The following is a 7,775-nucleotide window of genomic DNA, read 5'->3' as shown; positions in this document are numbered from 1 at the left end:
ATATATATATATAAGTTTTCATTTTAAGGGTGAAATCCTTCAAGTAAGAAAGCTAGATATTTAAAATGTCAATTCTTTATATTGCTTTCTACACAGAATTACTTTAAATATTCCTAAAAATCTTCAAATATCATCCTTTTCATAATTATAAAATATGAAATACAAATTTAGCATTTAGTATTTTCTGAAACCTTTACATGGATTTTATAATTTAATGTAACATACATATTGTAAAGTAAGAAAATTATTGTCTTTTTTAATGAGAATTTTAAGAATGTTAAATGAGAATATTGATAATAAGATTGGTATGGAATTTGCCTATTTATCATTGGAAAGTAAAGAAGTTAGAGAGCAGAGACTGAAATCCTTATTTTTTTAATATCAAAAGCCAATACACTAAGGATTAACACTAGACTTTTTGAAATAAAAGTATGTATTAAGGTTCATTCAGTGTTAAAAATTGAATACTAAATTAATATTAGAGTTTTCATTGTAACAATAATATTGTTGTTAACCCTGTAAAATACATTTTCATAATTTGAAATTATTCAAACTCACTGCAATCAAGTCAAATCCAATTCATAGCAACCCCTCCTTGGGTTTCTGAGATGGTCTCACTACAGAAGTAGCTTGCTCAATCTTCCTTCTGAGAAGTGTCTGGTAGGTTTGAACCATCAGCCTTCTGGTTAGCAGTCAAGTGCCTTAGGCACTACCACCAGAGCTCTAACAAAGGTAGTTATTTATTTGATTTTCTTTATTTCGAAGTCCAAAATATGACTTAAATAAAACGTAACTGGACATAGAATAATTACTTTTGCAATAGATTCTTCCATTCTTACTCTGTCATCTCAGATGATCAGTAATCCCTTAATCTAATCTCATCAAAGAAGCACTAACCCCTCTGAGATGTCATCTACTTTCAAGATGAATGAGACGAAGAACATGGTAGGCAATTTTATTTTATATTTGTGTATAGAAATTTCCTGACAATTTATTTTATATAGGGATAACAGCTTAGAGAGGAGCTAATGGATTCATTTTCATGTCCAGGGTGTTAATACTCACTGAAAGAGATTTCTGAAATAAAATAAAGGTGGACCCATTCTTAGGTTCTTTCCTACAGGGCTTTAAGGAGGGTTTTATTCTGGTTTTGTATCTCTCAATTTCATAACTAGCATTAACTCTCAAGGAAACTTCTTGGTTTTGTTTGTTTATTGTGTACTTTATGAAATGTGATTCTGAGTGTTCCAAGATAGATCTGGGGGAAAGGAAAATGAAGGTACTGTGTACATATAAAGATATGATCTTTATCTTCAATAATGGATTTACATTTGGCTGAACTGGTACATATAAAATAGCATCAAGAAAACCAGTGTTTCAGAGAAAATTTATTTCGGGAGTCAATTATTTATTTGAATCTTGGTGGAGAAAGTTTAATTTAATAGATCCCTAAATTCTCTTGAAAGCTTAGTCAGTCATCTTGTCTTGAAGAGAAAAGAAATTTATATTTTCTGAGGATTTCTTGTTCAAAAATTCATATTCACAAAAGATCAATGGAATATATATTATTATACTAATTTCTAAAGATGAAAAATTAAGCTGCAGAAAGAGACACAGTTAAATTCCAACGGATCTCACATTCCCAAAGCAAGTGCTTTCTAGTATATCATATATATAATTTAGATATCTAATGAAAAGTAGTACAGCAAATACAGCTTTTTTTAAATTAATAAAAACATATCCTACTTTTTTTTTTTTTTTTTGACTCATCAGTAATGTAACAGGTTGTTTAAATTATATTTTGCTTTGTATGATGTTTGGTAAGAATATGGCAAAAAAAAAAACCTCTGAGGGAGAAAATTGTTGGATCTGTGGGCTCAGTACCATGATTATGAGGGACATCAACTTCATTTGGCTTAACATACTACACAAAAACATACTTTGGTGAGTAGCGACTGGGATGTTAAACGCTTGTGAGTGACCATCTAGATGAAACAACTGGCCTTTCCTTATCCAGAGCAAAGAAGAAGGAAGAAAATCAAGAAGACATGGAAACGATTAGTTCAAGGGATTAGTGGACCATGCAAACCTCAGCCTACATGACCATGAGACCAGAACTAGATGGTGCCCAGCTACCAGTTCCAACCACTCAGAAAAGGATCAGTTCAGGAATTCCTGGATAGATTGGGAGAAAAATGTGGAAGAAAACTCAAAATCATAAAAAAGACAGGCTTACAGGTCTGATAGAGACTGGTGAAACCTCTGAAACTATGGCCCTTAATTACCCTTCAGGCCAGGAATTGAACTCACTCCCATGGCTTCCAGCCAAATAATATACAGGCATATGAGGTGAATATTTATACCAGGTAGGTACACTCCTTAGAACAATCAATCCTGGGCCATCAGAAAGGCAGTATATGCACAGGGAGATAGCTCATAGGGCACGAATGCATACAAAAGAAGTCCACAGGGAAAAGGTAACCACAGGGAGGAAGTGAGAATAGAGTTATTACATTATAAGGATTGCAATCAATGTCATGAAACAAAATGTGTATGAACTGCTGTATGGAAAAATGAATTTGCCCTGTAAACCTTCACCCAAATCATAAATAAAAATGAAAAAAAAAAAAAATATGGCAAAAAATAGCCCGGTGAGGAGCAAGGGGGAAGATACTCTTTAAAATATTCTATCCCTTTAATTTCAAAAGTAGGACATACAATGGTGATAAAAACAAGTCACATAAATGTTGACAGCAAATATATCTCTTTTGCCCTCATCTTTCCTTCCAAATTTACTACTCAATTTTAGTGACTAGTCAGCATTTCAGTGTTAGGTCTTTTGATAGTGACAATCATAAATTATATTTACACAATGAAGGAACTTAACTGTCAACATCTGAATGAACTAATCAAACTTAATATCTCTAAAGATGAGCTAATCAGACAGTATGTATCTTCTGAGGTTATGCAATAGGAAGGACACAGAATCACCCATAAAATTTAATCAAGTCTTTAGAGCTAACTTACAGTCTTGGAAGTAAATATTAAAGGAACTCATTGATAAAATGCCAGCTAACAGAAATAACAAACAGAATGAGGGATAATCTTAAACAAATAAACACATAGAAAACAGCAACTGACTTCAGTTCTTTAAAAAGTTAAGGTTTTAAAGAAAAGTATTGGGCTTGAGTGTCCACTAAATATTAAAAGAGGCTTATAAAGCATAACATCTAGCTCAGATCCTGATTTAAGCAAATCAACTGTGTAACATTATTTTTGAGACAGAAAAACTAGAGTGTAACCTATGCATTTGATGATTTCAAGGAATTACTATTTAATTAAAATGATGGTAGCATTGTGGTTATATGTGAAAATGTCTGTAGTTTTTATCCATATTTACAGAAGTATGTAGGGATGATAAGGGATTGTGCCTGAGATTTGCCTAAAAAACCTTAAAAAATAGAGATTAGATAATGTAGGTAAGGTAAAATCTTTATAATTTGAATCTCAATGAAGTATATGTAGATACACATACATAGCTATAATATTGTGTGTACCTTTGAAAATGTTCATAATACTTCTTAAAGTGTATTGATTCATAATTCAGAGAAAGCTGAATAGTGCAGGGATGACTGTCTCAATTTTAATTAGTCAATTGTCTCATTTTTCAGTTTATTTAGCTTTAATGATTAAAATATGAATAAATTATTTTGCATATTACCTATATATTTTGTAAATTTTTTCTGTTCTAATTTAATTTTCATTAAAATTTACTTTTCATTAACATTCCTTATTGCAAGCTTGGCATGAAATATACATAAAAATGAGCTCAGAAAAATTAATTTTGGAACTTGTTCTGATTAAGTATTTTGGGAGCTAAGAAACAAGTTATTAAAAAGTGTTATGAATAAGTGAGGATTGATTATACTTATTTTGTTTATGCATTATGATAAATGTTTATTCACAAAAATCAACTAAAATAAACACAATAGGAAATAATAAAGTTTCATTTAATATCACAGATATAGAACTCTCAGTTATCTTAAAATATAAGACTGGATAATATAAGAGCAAAATATTTTTTAACTTAATGTGGAAATTTTGAATATTTCTTAAAATAAATTAATATTTAGAAATGATAATTTTATAACTCAAGACAGTATGATTTGCACTTCGACTACATCCAATGCATTATGCATGATTAATTTACATACGTACAGATGTAAAGTACTTCCATTTCATTATAACTGCTTTATTCTTTTAACAATTGGTACTTGCCATATTCTGAATGATATCCTTTCACAATCAAAGAAAACCCACATTAAATTTTGATAGAAACTACAGCTTTTACATTAAGTCCGACCCATTATGTAAATTACCTATATATACACTTTACCTGTGTAGATATTTAGGAAAGTAACAGAGGGTTTTGTGTTTGAAATCCATTTTCCATAATGAAGAGATTTATCACATAATGAATTATTTATTACAGGTAGACTCATTTTAAAAATTATTTTTTTAGTTTTCTTCTTCTCTATATGTGAGCCTAAATGAAATGATTGCTTCTTTGCAATTAGTTATCTATTTTAAATTTTGCAAACTTAGGCAGTGAGTAGGTGCTCAATAATTAGTGCTTGCTGATGATAAAGAACTAAACAGCTTAGTGAGTCATCATGTTTGCAATGGTTAATTTTACACGTCAGCTTAGCAAGGCCACGGTACTTAGTTTGGTCAAACATTAATGCAGATATTTCTATGAAATATTTACATGTGATTAGGGCCAGTGAAAACATTATGAATAGCTGTGAAACACTGTCTGATGTAACATATTGTAAAATTTTATGACTAGCACTGAAATACAGTCTGACATTGTGCTGGAAGATGAGTCCTTCAAGTCAGAAGTCACTCAAAATATGATTGGGAAAAAGCTGCCTCCTCAAAGTAGAGTTGATCTTAATGATGTGGATGGAATAAAGATTCCAGGACCTCCAGTTGCTGAAGTGGCATGACTCAAAATGGGAAGAAAGAGAAACTAACACACATTAATAATCAGAACATGGAATGTATGAACTATGAACCTAGGAAAATTAAAGGTTGTCAAAAATGAAATGAACACATAAAGAAAGATATTCTAGGCATCAGTGAGCTGAAATAGACTGGTTTTGCCATTTTGAATCAGACAACCATATGATATACTATGCCAGGAATGACAAATTGCAGAAAAATAATGTGACATTCATAGTCACAAAAAAATATTTCAAGATCTATCCTGAAGTTCAATGCTGTGAGTTATAGGATAATATCCATACACCTACAAAGAAGATCAGTTAATGCTACTATTATTCAAATTTACACAGCAACTACCAAAACCAAAGATGAGGAAATTGAAGATTTTTACCAACTTCTGCAGTCTGAAATTGATCAAACATGCAATCAAGATATATAGATTATTACTGGTGATTGAGATGAGAAAGTTGTTTATCATGAAAATCAACTAAAATAAACACAAAAAAGAATCACTGGTAGTTGGAAAATATGGTGTTGGTTATAGAAATGATGGTGATCACATGATAAAATTTTGCAAGACCAATGGCTTGTTCAGTGCAAATACATTTGTCAACAACATAAATGGTGGCTATACATATGGACCTCTCAAGATGGAATACATAGGAGTCAGATTGACTATATCTGTGGAAAGAGGCAAAGGAGAAGTTCAATATCTAAAGCCAAAACAAGGCTAGGAACATCTTTGGAACAGACCTTCAATGGCTCATATGCAATTTCAAATTGAACCTGAAGAAAATTAGAGCCAAAATATGGCCTTGATTATAACTGTGATACTTGGGGTGGTGTGTCAACTAGCCTGGACAACAATTCTGAGTGCTTTAAGCAGTTGTGATGTGGTTTTCCCATGAAGAGATCAGATGTATGTGCTTTGAGCAGTCAATCCATTGAAAGGGAGATTCCCTAGGCTTGTGGCCTGCTTCCAATATATGGATGGACATCCTGGGAAAATGAGAGACTTCTGTGGATCTGAGTCCTTTTGTGCTGCCTGCAACTATCCATGAATGAGCAATTCACCATTCAGCCTGGTGATCTTGGATTCATCATACATCAAGGTCAACAGCTGGTATACTATTGCCTGCCAACCTTGAGTTCATCAGACCCTGCAGCTGTGTGAGTCAGGAAAATCATCCAGTTTGACATGTGATCCAGGAACTTGGGACTTGCCAATTTCTATAAGTGTGTGAGCCATTTTCCTAAGATAAATTTCTTTCTCTCTCTATATATAAGCTTTACTGGTTTTGCTTCTCTAGAGAACACAGCCTAACACATTTGGTACTGGGAGTACTTCTAGAGAGACAAAGTCATAAAGGCAGGTTTCCTAAATTTGTTCTCACCAATTCTGTTTTGATTCTCTAATTTGATTAATCATAAAGGCTCTGGTGGCTCTGCCTTCATTAGTCAAGAGGGACCTGCTAATCTATGGCATGAGGTGGCAACATTAATATACAAAATAGCACCACCAATAGATCAAGTATTTTTGAGAAGTGAGGCTCTGGGCATGTTTGATACTTTTCTGCAATTTTGTCAGCATGCAGAGTATAAGGAAGCTGGTTGTTTGGTCCGACTTACACTAGACAAAGTGGCTATGGTGGCAGGGATGGAGGTTATGCATGGGCTCACCAACATGGGCTTGCACTTGCTAAGGTGGATTTGGCTACTGCCACTGCTGAGTGCTCAATCAAACAGCAGTAGAGACCAACACTGAGCCCGAGATATGAAACCACGCTGGGATGATCAGCCAGCAACTGGGTGGCAAGTTGATTACATTGTACCACTTATATCATGGAAAGGACAGTATTTTGTTCTCACATAAGTAAGAACATCTTTCTGGTATTCTTTGTTTTCAGGTAAAATCCATCTGACATTCTGGATATAGATTCACCTTGCCTGCATGCAATGCTACTGCCAAAATTACCATCCATGGACTTACAGAATGCTTTGTCCACCATTATGATATCTCACATAGTATTACTTTTGGGTCAAGGGACTCAACTCACAGCAAATGAAGTGCAACGATGGACTGATGCTCATGGAATTCACTGGTCTTATCATGTTCCCCATCACCCTTAAGCAGCTATCGATAGAACAATTGAATGGCCTACTAAAAATATAGTTATGGCAACAGCTAGGTAGTAACACATTAAAAGGTTGGGCAAAGTTGTCCAGGAGGCTGTATATGCTCTAAACCAGCATCCAATATATGGTGTTGTTTCACCAATAGCCATGAATCATGGGTCCAGGAACCAAGGGGTGGAAATGGGAGTGCTACTACTCACTGTATCCCTCCAGAGTTTAGAGACCATCTAAAAAATAGATTTGATGCATTGAACAACAATAACTGAAAACCAGAGGAATTCTTAGATGCCATCAAGAATGTCATCCATGAAGAAAGCAAATGATCATTTAAAAGACGAGCAAGGAAGAAGAGACAAAAATGGACATCAGAAAAGGCTCTGAAACCTACCCTTGAACAGAGCATAGCTAAAGCAAATGGAAGAAATGACAAGATAAAATAGCAGAACAGAAGATTCCAAAGAGCAGCTTGAGAAGACAAAGTCAATTATTATAATGAAATGTGCAAAGACCTGGAGTTAGAGAACCAAAAAGGGAAAACACACTTGGCATTTCTCAAGCTGAAAGAACTAAAGAAAATAAATAAATAAACCTCAAGTTGCAATATTGAAAGATGCTATGGGAGCTCTGGTAGC

This window comes from Orycteropus afer, unplaced genomic scaffold (genome assembly GCF_000298275.1).
Source record: "Orycteropus afer afer isolate SDZICR_OR568_19922 unplaced genomic scaffold, OryAfe1.0 scaffold00125, whole genome shotgun sequence".
NCBI lineage: Eukaryota > Metazoa > Chordata > Mammalia > Tubulidentata > Orycteropodidae > Orycteropus > Orycteropus afer.
The sequence above is the reverse complement of the archived record's forward strand: the minus strand, read 5'-3'. Positions refer to the sequence as shown.